At 32.6% G+C, this 13,103-nt stretch overlaps 1 long non-coding RNA gene across 1 annotated transcript; it reads left to right on the top strand.

Moving 5' to 3' along the window:
• The first annotated feature begins 2,088 nt into the window (after positions 1–2,088).
• LOC129972466 (uncharacterized) lies at positions 2,089–12,474 on the top strand. Its single transcript, XR_008784861.1, has 3 exons — positions 2,089–2,250; positions 10,248–10,916; positions 12,011–12,474. It is a non-coding gene; the product is annotated as an uncharacterized LOC129972466 (long non-coding RNA).
• The last annotated feature ends 629 nt before the right edge of the window (positions 12,475–13,103 follow it).

The following is a 13,103-nucleotide window of genomic DNA, read 5'->3' as shown; positions in this document are numbered from 1 at the left end:
TTTTCAAAGTTAAAAAAAATCTATAATGTTGCAGATAGTTGTAGTTTCACTCGTATTCGAAATTACTTTGCTTTGGCACATTATTGCTTCTCGTTCAATATAAGTGTAAAAAAAGTGGACTGTAAAATTTCCCTGAATTTAGATAAAGCGCATTTCAAGTCTTTTGAATTTCGTATACATCTGTTTTTGAGCAAAATAAAAACTAGTGTATGTCTTTCGCAAGATAAAATGAGCAATAATGATAGGTTCTTGTATCAAGAAATTTGATATCCACCAGCATCCAAATGAATTTGTTTGTGGCAGCTTAGTATCAAACTGATATAAAATGAGCAAGGCAATGTTTTCCTTAATTCAAAATAATTTAGATTACAATTATCTGTATTTATACTACTAATAAAGATGAAAATCATTAGTAAGCTGAATTAGTATACAGAAAAGAAGCGTTGTTACTATTTCTTAAAACTAAAAAAAAAAAACTTGAAAAAATGAAATACGCTGAAAACATTTAGTATCACTGAAAAATTTTTTTGATTTCGTAAAAAAATAGGTTTGTCATTTGTTCCAGAATGGCTGGAGAAACATTTTTTTATTAGTAGAAATAAATTTGGGAATAAATTTAAATTTTAGTTAAAAATCTAAAATTTTTTTTTTGGGGGGGGGAGAATGAATCTTTTTGTAAATGCCACTCCTCGGTAAGTTACTATTAGCCAAATTTAATAGTTTCAGGTCCAAATGTCTGCACGAAGAGCATTACATTCAGTGCATAATGAGCGTCATCAGTCCTCACAATTTATGGAAAGCTTACTGGAACATTTTTTAAGAGCAGCATAATGTAGGATGTAAATTTTAACAGTCCGTGCTTCTAATAGCAGTAAATTATTAATACGTTGTATGCCATGGGATTAGAGGTGACGGATACTCGACTTGGTTGCGATGCTATGACTGGCTCGAAGAGGTTTTTTGAAATAAGATTTGAAAGAATATGAATATTTATAAATTTTTACCGTTTACCATCTTAAATACAAAGCTGTGAAAAAAAGTAATGCTGTATATAACATATCAAAGTTTTGTTTATGTTTAAAATATAAACCCTTAATTTTTTGCAATTGCATTCTATAGTTGTTTTATTTTTTTTGATAGCACATCATGCAAAACCGTCGCAAAGCTCTAGTTTCGTGTCGTAGTTTTCTTTAAAAAAACACTTGAAATTGAGATTTCTATTTCTTCAATTCTATTACTATAACATTTTGTAAACGCATTCAGAGCCGTAGGCGTTACCGATGACTCTTGTGCAATAAAATTATATTATTACCACAGCTTACTTGTTGTAAATAATATTTCAAAGTAACATTTGTGGCATAAAACAGCTCACTGTGGTGCCGCAGAAAAACCCTGTAAAACTAGTAACGCTTTCAAAGGTGCTAAGAAGAAACTCTTTAAATGTCCATATGCGAAAATATTTGTAGTAATGCCAATGAAAGTTATATTTCCTTCATCTTACGTAAAATGTTATTAAACGCATAGCACTGTAACATCGTTATGTTAGGAGAAGATCATGTTTTCTGCCATGCAGTGGGTTCATATATTTTAATATTATTCTATTGCGATTTTAACATGCACGCTGCATTCTCATTTGGTGCAGCTTGGTCAGCTCTAGCCCTTGTGCAATGAAATATTATTCATTCATTCTGTCACATTTCCTATGTTATTGTAAAGCTAAATAAAGCAACTCAAGGATGAATTTTTACTATTATAAATAGTGGTTCGGTGACCTAGATAAGATACAGTGAAATTGCACTTTCTCAAGTTTAGTTCGTTCCAAAATTTTATTCGTAATGCGAAATGATCGTAAAGCGAAAAAGAATTTTCGATATGAATCAATATAAAATGTTCCAATTCGAAAAAAATAGAAGAAAATTTTTTCTGCAGTTTGTTTATAATTTGCGTAAATATTATAAATTTCATTTTCTCTTATAGCTCATCATTCCGCAAAGAAATAAAAGTGAAGTAGAAGCGACACCTTCATCTTTATACCCAACTCTCCTGATGTGATGGATTTCATATAATCAAGTTATCGTCGCTGCCAAGTGTCGTCCTTTCGATTTCTTTTTGAAAATACAATACTGGATCCAAGCTGGTTTCGGAAAAGATCCCCATCTGAATCGCACCACACTGAACCAAGCCATTTTTAGATGGAAGAGGAAGATATTTTCTCTTGGATTTCCCATTCTATCGCATTAGACTAACCAGGTATGTCTATATAATTGTGGCATCTTACCCGCTTAGAGATTACATGCATCGAATATTCAGAAAGTATCAATGTTTCTTCCCTGTTATTTCAAAATACTAATTTAGATTTTGTTGCCTTCCAAGAATTTACAAATCGAGCAAATTTAATTCCAATCAAGATAATTTTAAAAGAACACGAAAGGCAGTTTGAATACGGAGCAATCGAATTCTTTCAAAAATGAATGAACCGCAAAGCAAGAGTAACCTGGCAATAATTAAAATTCCCAGAAGTTAAAAACGAAAATTAAATATTTTCTGATACAATAATTATTAAAATCATTAAAGGGAATTTTCCAAAATCACAGAAAATGTTGTTCATTTTTATGCCAGTAATTTTCGCAATTTTTTTCTTATTCGGATATCAAATGCTCTCTAAATATGGATTCTTCATAAAATGCTTTCATTTAAATCCCGGTTTAGTTTCATTTCGGTATATTTCTAATTAATAATTCCTGTAGTTTCTACCTAATATTCAAACGTGATCTAGGTTTGCTGATTATATGCTGTTATTCCAACTTTTGCTTATGCATTGTGATAAATCACGGATTGAGCAGTAAAAATTAAATTTTTCATCTGGATAAATTTGTTGTCAAAGTAAATTAATATTTAATCGAAAGGGGAATTTTGATGTTGTTGCGCTTAAAATTTAATTTCATAGTTGATACTTGATGTTAGGGCCAAAGCAGAATTTAATTGAATCCAAGATTAATTGTTTTGTAAGAAAAGGAATAAAATGTTGGTACATATTTTAAAACTCCAAGCATTAAAACAATTTCCTACACTATGGAACTGAAGAATTTCAAATTTCCTATGTTTAGAGAAATGATTTAGTGTGAAGTTCTTAAGAACATTTCGAAAATTCAAGGTAAAAATATGCGTGTTGTAAATGAAACTTTTCTTCTGGATGGTAAAAATGTAAAAGCAAATTGGAAAAAATACTTTAACCGATTTTTTTTTTTGAAATGATAAATTTCTATGAGTGATAAGGCCATTTTCCAATTCTGTTCTATTGAAATTCTGATTTCCCTAACATTTCATAGGATGTCAAATAGCATTACTTTGTAGTAGGTGTTATTGAGGATGAATGAAGTGCTTTTCGTTAATTTCGAATCCGTAGTGCCTGATATTGCCGATCGTTACCTTCAACATTCTCTCTCTGTTCGAACTAATTCTTTCTCTTTAAATTTTCTTCAATGGCACACTATTGTTTCACATTAAAATGAAATAATTCCTTTTTATTAGTAGTGTAGGTCTCCCCTTTTTATTTTGATATCATTCATGTAAGTTTATATTAATGGAAAAAATCTAAATTGCATCAACATATTTGATATTTTTGAATATTTATATACTAAGAGCTATTTGGTTAATATTATCCGCTTTCATTTCGTTGGGTTTGTCTTTATTCAATCAAATCATGAATTCTCGGGCATGCTATTACTTGAAATGAGATGTTTTAACATTTCAGAGGATGTATTTTTATCGTTTTCAGCCTGAAAATTACTTCGTTAAATAAACGTTAAAATTCAATGTTATTAGCTGAAATTTTAAAAAAATACTTTGTCTTGTCATTTAAGTGCCACTAATATCTGAAATTTCAGTTTGTATGTTTTAAAGTGTAATTTTAAAGCAATTCCAAGGAAAATGTTAATAGTGCTCCATGCTTTACGTCAGATTCGTGCATCCAAATACGTGCTTTTAAATTTAAGTGTCGAACCATTCGTGTATTATCCAAAGCAAACAGCATTTTAATTAAAATTTGATTTATTCATAATGTAATTTGATTGCAATGAACCGAATTTTTCTGAGTTCAGAGACATAATCGGGAATTGATGGAGATCAGATTTGGACAAGCTGGTATTGAGAGAAATCCAATATTAAAATTCATAAATTGTCTGGGAAAGCCGTATAGAGTATAGGAAATATTTTTATGGAATTTCGAAAGTTAATACTCATTCGCATATGACGAATCCTGTTTTATTTACTACTAGCCACCTTTGGCGGCCAGCCGGTTCGCCAATCTTAATGTTCGTTAAAATTTAATAATTAAATATTTTATCCAATTCCTACTTTAATAGCTTCATCAAAATATTTTAAAACTTCAAATTTTGATAGTCATATAATTCACTCGTAATATTATAAAGGCCTTCAGTCATAATGTAATATATATCTCTCTAATTTTCTGTTAGCTCCTCTAGAATTTATGCCTTAAATTAAAGTGGAAAGGATTAATTGGCAATTAATATAACAATATTTTTTACTGAAACGAAGCATTTTTTTTATAATATGATTACTAAAAACAGTCACTGAGGGTTTAAACTTTATGGGCACTAAAAAAAATACCTTTCTTAATTTTTGTAATATCTCAAGAATTTGTCAACAAAATGTTCTCAGATTCATCATGAGCAAATTAATTAACAGTGCTTAATTTTAAATGCATCAAACATTAAGAAAATAAAATGAATCATTTGAAATAATCGGTCGAAAAATCTTTAGCCTAGCCTCATTAGCATGGGAAAACTTAAGCCTTACTCATTTGGAGGTGGGGAAAATGAGAATTTTTTTTGGCGGGAAAGCAAGTTTTTAATTAATAATTAAAATTCTAATTAAAAATTCAAAAACGGGACTTCAGGTGCATACACCAAGGTATACATGTACCAAATTTGGTAGTTGTAGGTCAAACGGTCTGGCCTGTAGAGCGCCAACACGCACACACACATTGAGCTTTATATAAGTATAGATTTCCCTGCTTTAGTAAATATGTAGCTCATCAAAACCATCATAAAGAAACCCTGGGTTCGGTATTTTTTAAATTCTGTTTTCGTGTTCATTTCAATACAAAATATTTGATCTCCTTGACGCAATGAGGAGTATTGTCGTTCGTTTTGTTCTCATTTTGAAATGCATAATGCGAATGAGAAAATTGCCTAGTGCTGCACATTTTTCACGTCTCATGTTACGCACAGATATATTGTGAGGAAGAGAATTAATGCACTTTATTGGAGTATATTGTGTCTGAAGCCTAATCTTTGCAATGGCGCATTATGCAGTGAATGGAGAAAGCAATGAATACAACATAATCGAATGTGGAAAGGGTCAATGGGAAATATGAAAGCGTGGTAAGTCATTTCGCCATCTATTGTGTTGTAAAACAGAAATGATTCACTCGTCCTTATTCGGATGATGTATGTAAAACTGAGAAGCGGAAATTTATGGAGTTATCGGCATGAGTAATGGCTTGTGTGAGAGTATGGGAATTGTGGCCTGAGGCTGGTGTTAGCAGTACGTGTTGCTTTGAGAGAATCATGGAGCGGTGGAGTAGCTTGCGAATTCTGGTTTCGGAACACGGGGGGGGGACGGCATAGATGTGTGTGGGATTGCAATCTATTTCGAGGGTGGTGCTAGAAGCGGGTTGTGTAATGTCGAGGGTGGAGTTGGAAGCGGCGTGGGTAATGTGTGTGAGTGTGGATTGTAATGTCGAGGGTGGTGTTGGAAGCGGCGTGGGTAATGTGTGTGAGTGAGGATTGTAATGTCGAGGGTGGAGTTGGAAGCGGCGTGGGTAATGTGTGTGAGTGTGGATTGGAATGTCGAGGGTGGAGTTGGAAGCGGCGTGGGTAATGTGTGTGAGTGTGGATTGGAATGTCGAGGGTGGAGTTGGAAGCGGCGTGGGTAATGTGTGTGAGTGTGGATTGGAATGTCGAGGGTGGTGTTGGAAGCGGCGTGGGTAATGTGTGTGAGTGAGGATTGTAATGTCGAGGGTGGAGTTGGAAGCGGCGTGGGTAATGTGTGTGAGTGTGGATTGTAATGTCGAGGGTGGAGTTGGAAGCGGCGTGGGTAATGTGTGTGAGTGTGGATTGGAATGTCGAGGGTGGAGTTGGAAGCGGCGTGGGTAATGTGTGTGAGTGTGGATTGTAATGTCGAGGGTGGTGTTGGAAGCGGCGTGGGTAATGTGTGTGAGTGTGGATTGTAATGTCGAGGGTGGTGTTGGAAGCGGCGTGGGTAATGCGTGTGAGTGAGGATTGTAATGTCGAGGGTGGTGTTGGAAGCGGCGTGGGTAATGCGTGTGAGTGTGGATTGTAATGTCGAGGGTGGTGTTGGAAGCGGCGTGGGTAATGTGCGTGAGTGTGGATTGTAATGTCGAGGGTGGTGTTGGAAGCGGTGTGGGTAATGCGTGTGAGTGTGGATTGTAATGTCGAGGGTGGTGTTGGAAGCGGCGTGGGTAATGTGTGTGAGTGAGGATTGTAATGTCGAGGGTGGTGTTGGAAGCGGCGTGGGTAATGCGTGTGAGTGTGGATTGTAATGTCGAGGGTGGTATTGGAAGCGGCATGGGTATTGCGTGTGTAAACTGTGATTTTGAAGTTTTGGCGCAGTGTATGAAATGTGTGTGTCAGAATTGTGAAAATAGAAAATGTTAAATGGAAAAATGGTGCCGCAATTGTGTATTTCATAAGAATAAGCTACTTCATCTATTTCAGCGTAGCTTAGTTTGACATTACGAACAATATTTAGATAGAACGCAAGACAATTCGAAGTAGAAAAGTAATGCGAAATGAAGCTTAACAGAATGCTTAGTCAATTCTTAAATGTTAAATCCAGTTCATTTCTGAAGGCCTTTGTTAATAATTAAAACAAAAACATTTTGAATTTGAATTCCCCCAATCCAGCAGTTATGGATTTTTTTATGGATACATGACTGACTAATTATGCCGAGCTCCCATTCTGCCTAGGAATATTCTCCCGTCAGAAGAAAGATTGAACAATCAATTAACAGATAAATCGAGTGAACTAATGAAATTTGCTTCGTGACATTATTTCCGAAAATCTCTCATAATGAGAACTCTCAGCTCAAGACAACAAATGCAATTCATAAAGATTGTAGCCAATAAATGTAGTAAATTTTTAATGGTTGAGTAGTATCGACACATAGCATTTTAATGCTTAAATTCTGAGGAGCAGAAATAAATTAAATTCATATTTCGTTAAATTTGATAGGAGTCCTAAAAAAATTCGCTCTTTTCCCCATAAAATTTCAAATACTATTAAAATAAAAATATTTATTTCATGGACGTTTCTAGAAAATCTGTAAATTTCTTCGAATAATACTTATTCTCATTTGGAAGGGCTTAAGAGGACTTTTAACTGGAATGAAGCTTAGGTTAATTTCAAAATTTCTATACTTTCAAGTAAGTTTATTTTAATTGTATTTTAAATTTAAACTCGCAGTTCTTGCAATATAGAACAATAATTGCTCCTTTTCCATAATGTTCAATTATGAAACATTTCGCTCTTTTAACCGCCCTTCTTTCTCCGTCTTGGAATTAAAATCCCTATCTAATATGAAAAGTAATCTTGTGGGCATCGGCTATTTAATATTCTATATATTCATTATTCTTCTAATTGATATAACAATTTCACATCCCATGAAAAAAATAGTTTTGATTGAGGCTTGCATTGTCGATCAACCGTAAACTGATAAGCTATTTCTGATGTTGAAGGCATGTCATTTCTTCTGAATAGAAAAGCTCGGCTTATTTGAACTTCTCTCCTCCCAGAATTTAGAAACAATTTAGTTCGCTCCATATCGCAACAGAAAGGAAGTTTGAATAACCTCATATATCGAATGCGGGGAGAATTTCAGTAACTTTCAATGAAAATAAGTAATTGGCTGGAGCATCGATAGGAAAACTTGGGTAATCGAGCTTTAGAGATAAAAAATAAAAACATTTTTAAATGTAGCTATTCTAATTTTATTTATACAAATTTGGTATTGAACCTCTTTGAACTTAAACATGTAAAAAAAAATCATTTTCATAAAATTTTTAAAAATATGAAATGTTTTAAGACAAAGACGTAGTTTAAAAGCAACGTTGCTTGTTGTAAACAAAAAAAGCACAATTTGATCACTTTCCTGCAATTCACCTTCAAAAATTTAAAAACGGTAATCTTTACTTTCTGAATTGAATTACAGTTATGTTTTGAACCTTGAGCTTCAGCGCAGATTATCCTACAAAAGGATCTTGTACCAGAATAATATCTCTATAAAAACGGTAATCGCTAACAATGAGTTGCCGCTGAACTATTTTTAACTATTTGAAACTTTCTAAGATGAATTAAAATATACACGCTTGATGGACGCTTAGATAGAATGAGGAAGAAACATTAATAGTCTCCGGATATTCCGTGCATGTGGCTTCTAAACGACGTGAGTGCCAGAATTATATGGATTTTACATGGTAAAGGCTAATGACAGAGGCAAGAACCATGGTGATTGTTTTCTTGTGCCTTTTTCTACAAATGTGCCGATTGAATGAATGTTAAGTTGGCCTCTTCAATGTGTAAAAATGATTGGAACATTAGATCTTGAATTTAAACTGTTTCACTAAACCACATAGTTTCTGTTAGATTCGTTACATTTTTTAATCATTTGAGTGAAATGGAAAGTTACAGAAATCATTAAAGAAGCAGATTAGCCGTTTAATGGGAACAATTGCACAACGTCATTCACCATAAGAAGAGGGACTGCCTTTACAGCTTTTGGCAAAAAGCACGGATAGTAGCTGTCCAGATGGCCAGACAACATTTTATTGTTTCGCCCACAGTAATATCGGTAAGTTATGCTATTTATGATAATTGTTATATCGAAATGAAGATTAAATAAAATCGTTTGATTTTATGCAATGGTAAAAGGAACTATAAAAATGTATTCATTTTATTGCATCATTTATTCATAGGCTGGATAACTTTTGACGCTTAATAGATACCAATTTGCGTGATAAAGATATGATGCCAAACACCGTATTTTCTCAGTTCCATACACATGTCATCTATATGAATTTGCTGGATGCGAGGAAGTATTCGCTCAAGATACGGCTATGTATCCAAAGGCACAGTAAGTACTCGAATTTTATTAATGAAACTGACAAAACGATATGGCATTTGGAAGTTATTTTAATTTGTTCATCAAGAAAGCAAGTTTCTGGTGGGAAAAAAAGATGTGAAATATAATTATTTGGAAGCATTTATCAAAATTGATTCCTCCTAGTATAAAAACTACAAGAATTTGAATATTAAATGCGTGTAATCCATGAGCCAAATTTCGATAGTTGTGTTTCCAAGTAATTACTCGCCTGAAAGGGGAGTCTGCTTGGAATGGTCATCTGCATGTCATCATCGCTAGAAAAATATTGCTTGGCCAGGAACCCTTTCAAATAACCGGTTCCAGCACCTATGAAAAGGTAAAAATATTTGTAGGTAATTTTGTATTGTTTCTGTATGGGCCAAAGTGAAACTTTCTTTCTAGAATGACCAAACGTATTGCTATTAAGAAAAATATATTAATTTTCTTTCAGATTCTTCATTTGTTGTAACAGTAAATGTTTAAGATCATTAAATTCTTGTTTAAGCATCTATTTAAGAAATTTTATAAAATTAAAATTGCAGCCTTACAAAATTAAAATTGATATGTTTTTAAATGAAATTTCATATTTTATCTCAATACATAATATGGCTTTTTATTAGAAGAGCATTCTAACGAAAATTCGTTTTCATATAAACCTTATGATAAAAAGTATAATCAATAATTCTGCTTAAAGAATAATTAATAAACTGGATGCTCCATTTATTTGCTCTAAATGAATAGGCCTATCGCTAGAAAAAAATAATTAGAATCGTCTTTTTTAAAAGAATAAATGAAATGGGTGGGTGAAATGTTTTACTGATGTATTTCAAATATGAAAAGATTTAAAAATTTTCAAGTCATTTTTCTTTTAAATAAAATTTTCTTAGTTAAAAAACAGTTAATTTTTTTCCATAAATAAACTCGCTGGCAAATTCTTTTCGACAGTTTGAATGACCGGTGTAGATTAAAAGTGCAAAATTGTAATTGCATATACTCCTGCATTTCATGGTATTCTTGATGGATGGTTTCATATCTGTTGATTTAAATTATTTAATTTTTTCAGATTGACATGTTTTGACCGAAATGACCATGGCTCAACAGGAAATATCTGGAACCTACAAGTGGATTTTGGAATTTGGACCCTTTTCAAATTAAATTATGGTCAGAGATCCAACAGATATAATTGATAGTTTCAAAAGCTAGGAATATTAAACCAAGTTCAAAATGCATCGTCTTTAATACTCGCAAATTATCAAGACTTAAATTCAGTCTGCACAGTGGATTGAAAGTGAAAGGTTTATGATCTCTCCATATACCAGACAAGTGGTTTCAAAGAAACGAGGGCAAAATCATGTGTATTTAACATGTGTAATCCGTGATAGAAGAAAATAACCATGAAGATTTCTTCTTATTAAACTATGGAATCAATGTTAATTTGGAGGATTTTTTTTTGTGCAATGACAGCAAGAACTTGTGAGATAACATCCGTTTGCTCCAGTTTACTTGTACTTAAATACTTGGGTGAAATAGAACGTCATATAAAGCAAACAAAGATCAACTAATCTGCATTTGATTCTACAGCAGCGCACTGTGCAAAGAATACATCTGATGTCATCTATTTGAATAACGAAACTCCATCTGTGGAATGAATGGCCTTTTCAGTTCCAGCTACAAACTCTATATACAAAGGATCTCTGGATGCACAGGAAAGAACGGTACTGAAGTGATTTCGGTAAGTTTTGCAAATTAAGATAACTGTCGTATCAAAATGAAGATTGTATCCAATCATTTGAATCGACTGTCAAATAACTAAAAATGTACTTTTCATTTTGTTGGTTATTTTAATAGGTTAGACAATTTACCGATGCCACTTTTCTGGGAAAAAGCGCATCAGCACTTGGTATGTTACGACTTTTTCGATTCCATACTCACGCCCTCAATACACATTAATTGTGCTTATTTCATGGACAATATTCTCTCAAGATGACATGCAAGGACATGCTAAATTCCTGAATTATAATAGAAATCTCAGATTTGACATTTGATCATTTTATTTGAGATTTTCAAGAGATATGTTGCATGGCCAGAAATCTCTTCAAACCTACGGATGTGATAAATATGTAAAATATGTTTCAGTGTAATTTTGTTTCGTGTCTTATTTCATCCTCCAATTAACTCATTTTTTAGAACGAATCAAACATATTGCAGTTGATATTTAAAATATTATCTTAGTTAATCGTAGTAAGTAATCGGTACATACTTGTATCAGTTAGGTTATTTTCAAGTATTTAATAAACCAGAAAATTTCATCTACAAACCTACGAAAGAAATACTTTTCAAGCGAAACTTTGGACTATGTTTTGTCTTATGCACGAAAGCGTCTGCTTTGAGAGCCTAAGTGGGTTTTGAGAACATTTTGACGACTTTGCAAAATAACCTACTGTATTCAGAAGTATAACCAGTGACTGCAGTTATTGGACGGTTGTTTCAGCATCCATTATTAGCGCCACTTCTAATCCTTGGAGAATAAACTTTTTCGGAAAATTCAGGAACGAAATATTTTTATTTAGCTAATGATTTAAGTGAAACTTTAATATAAATGTAAATTTCAAAAAGCGAAATGGTAAGTAAGCCGAAGTGTTAATTAATCTACATTTTAAAATTTTTATTTTCATTTCTATGTATAACAAAATTGTAAGCAAATTCTTTTATGGAACAACTGGATAATTGATTTAAAGTGCAAAATTAAGTCACTTCTACTCCAGAATTTAAAGATATTATAGATATTTTCAGATATATATTAATTCAAATATTTAATATTTTCAGATATTAACAGGAGTTGGCCGAAATGATAGCGGTAAAACGGATGGCATTCAGAATCTTCATCAAGCGAATATTAGAACTCGGTGCCTTTAAAAGGAAATATTGGATGGCGATCCAACAGATGCAGCTTGTGTCTTTGGTCTGATATTAGAGCAAACCCAAAATGAGTATTTTGTGCCAATATATTATCAATGATATGCATGGTGGAAATGTAAATGTATATGTATATGTAGTTAACATTACTTGAGGATATCAATACATCTCTGAAATGCTTTGTTCTTCTATTTTAAGGTGTTGAATATTTATATATTTTTGGAGAATTCTTTCAATCAATGCGTAATTGTTCTTGAACTTGGAATTCTTGGAACTTGGAAAAGGTTGAAGTGCATGGAATGTAAATCGTTCAAAGCCTGTGTTTGGCATATGAATCAATATTTCTTAACTGTTATGGAAATTGTTATGCATATGTCCATTTAATAGCTTCTGGTACATTATATTTCCTTCAAAGTGGATATTTGTATTCTACTCTTTTAGACACAAGTATTTTTTTAAATATTATAGACATATGAAACATTTTTATGGATAAATTAAAATTTGATAGTGTGTTTGATTTTTTGCTTAATATCTAAAACCAATTTCCATCAATTTTTCTTTCAACGCGTATAAAATTGACTTCAAAATTTCATTTGTAACCATACTCTTATTAGAAGTTAACAAGTCGAACTTTTGTTACTCTCCCAGCAATATAGCCAGTGATCTCAACCACTGTCACAGAATTGAAATAAAAAATATATAACGCCTTAATTTGCATTTGACATTTCTCCATTGTCAACGGAGAATACACTTTCATGATATTGGATGATTTGTTAACATTCTTTTTCATCATCGATTGCCTTATTAAAATTCTAAATTTAATTTTTTATTGTCAACCGATTAGGTGTTATTCCTTCTCATCAACATAATTGTTTGTAGACTGTTTTCAATTTATTGACAGATTTTACAAAGTAGTCTTTATTTTCATTTATTACTGAATGTCAAAGATCGCGAAAGCAATTTCATTCATTTTTTCTGAATAGGAATTTAAAAACATGGTGTC

Source organism: Argiope bruennichi, chromosome 6 (genome assembly GCF_947563725.1).
Source record: "Argiope bruennichi chromosome 6, qqArgBrue1.1, whole genome shotgun sequence".
Taxonomy (NCBI): domain Eukaryota; kingdom Metazoa; phylum Arthropoda; class Arachnida; order Araneae; family Araneidae; genus Argiope; species Argiope bruennichi.
Note: the sequence above shows the minus strand (reverse complement) of the source record. Positions and strands in the feature narration are given on the sequence as shown.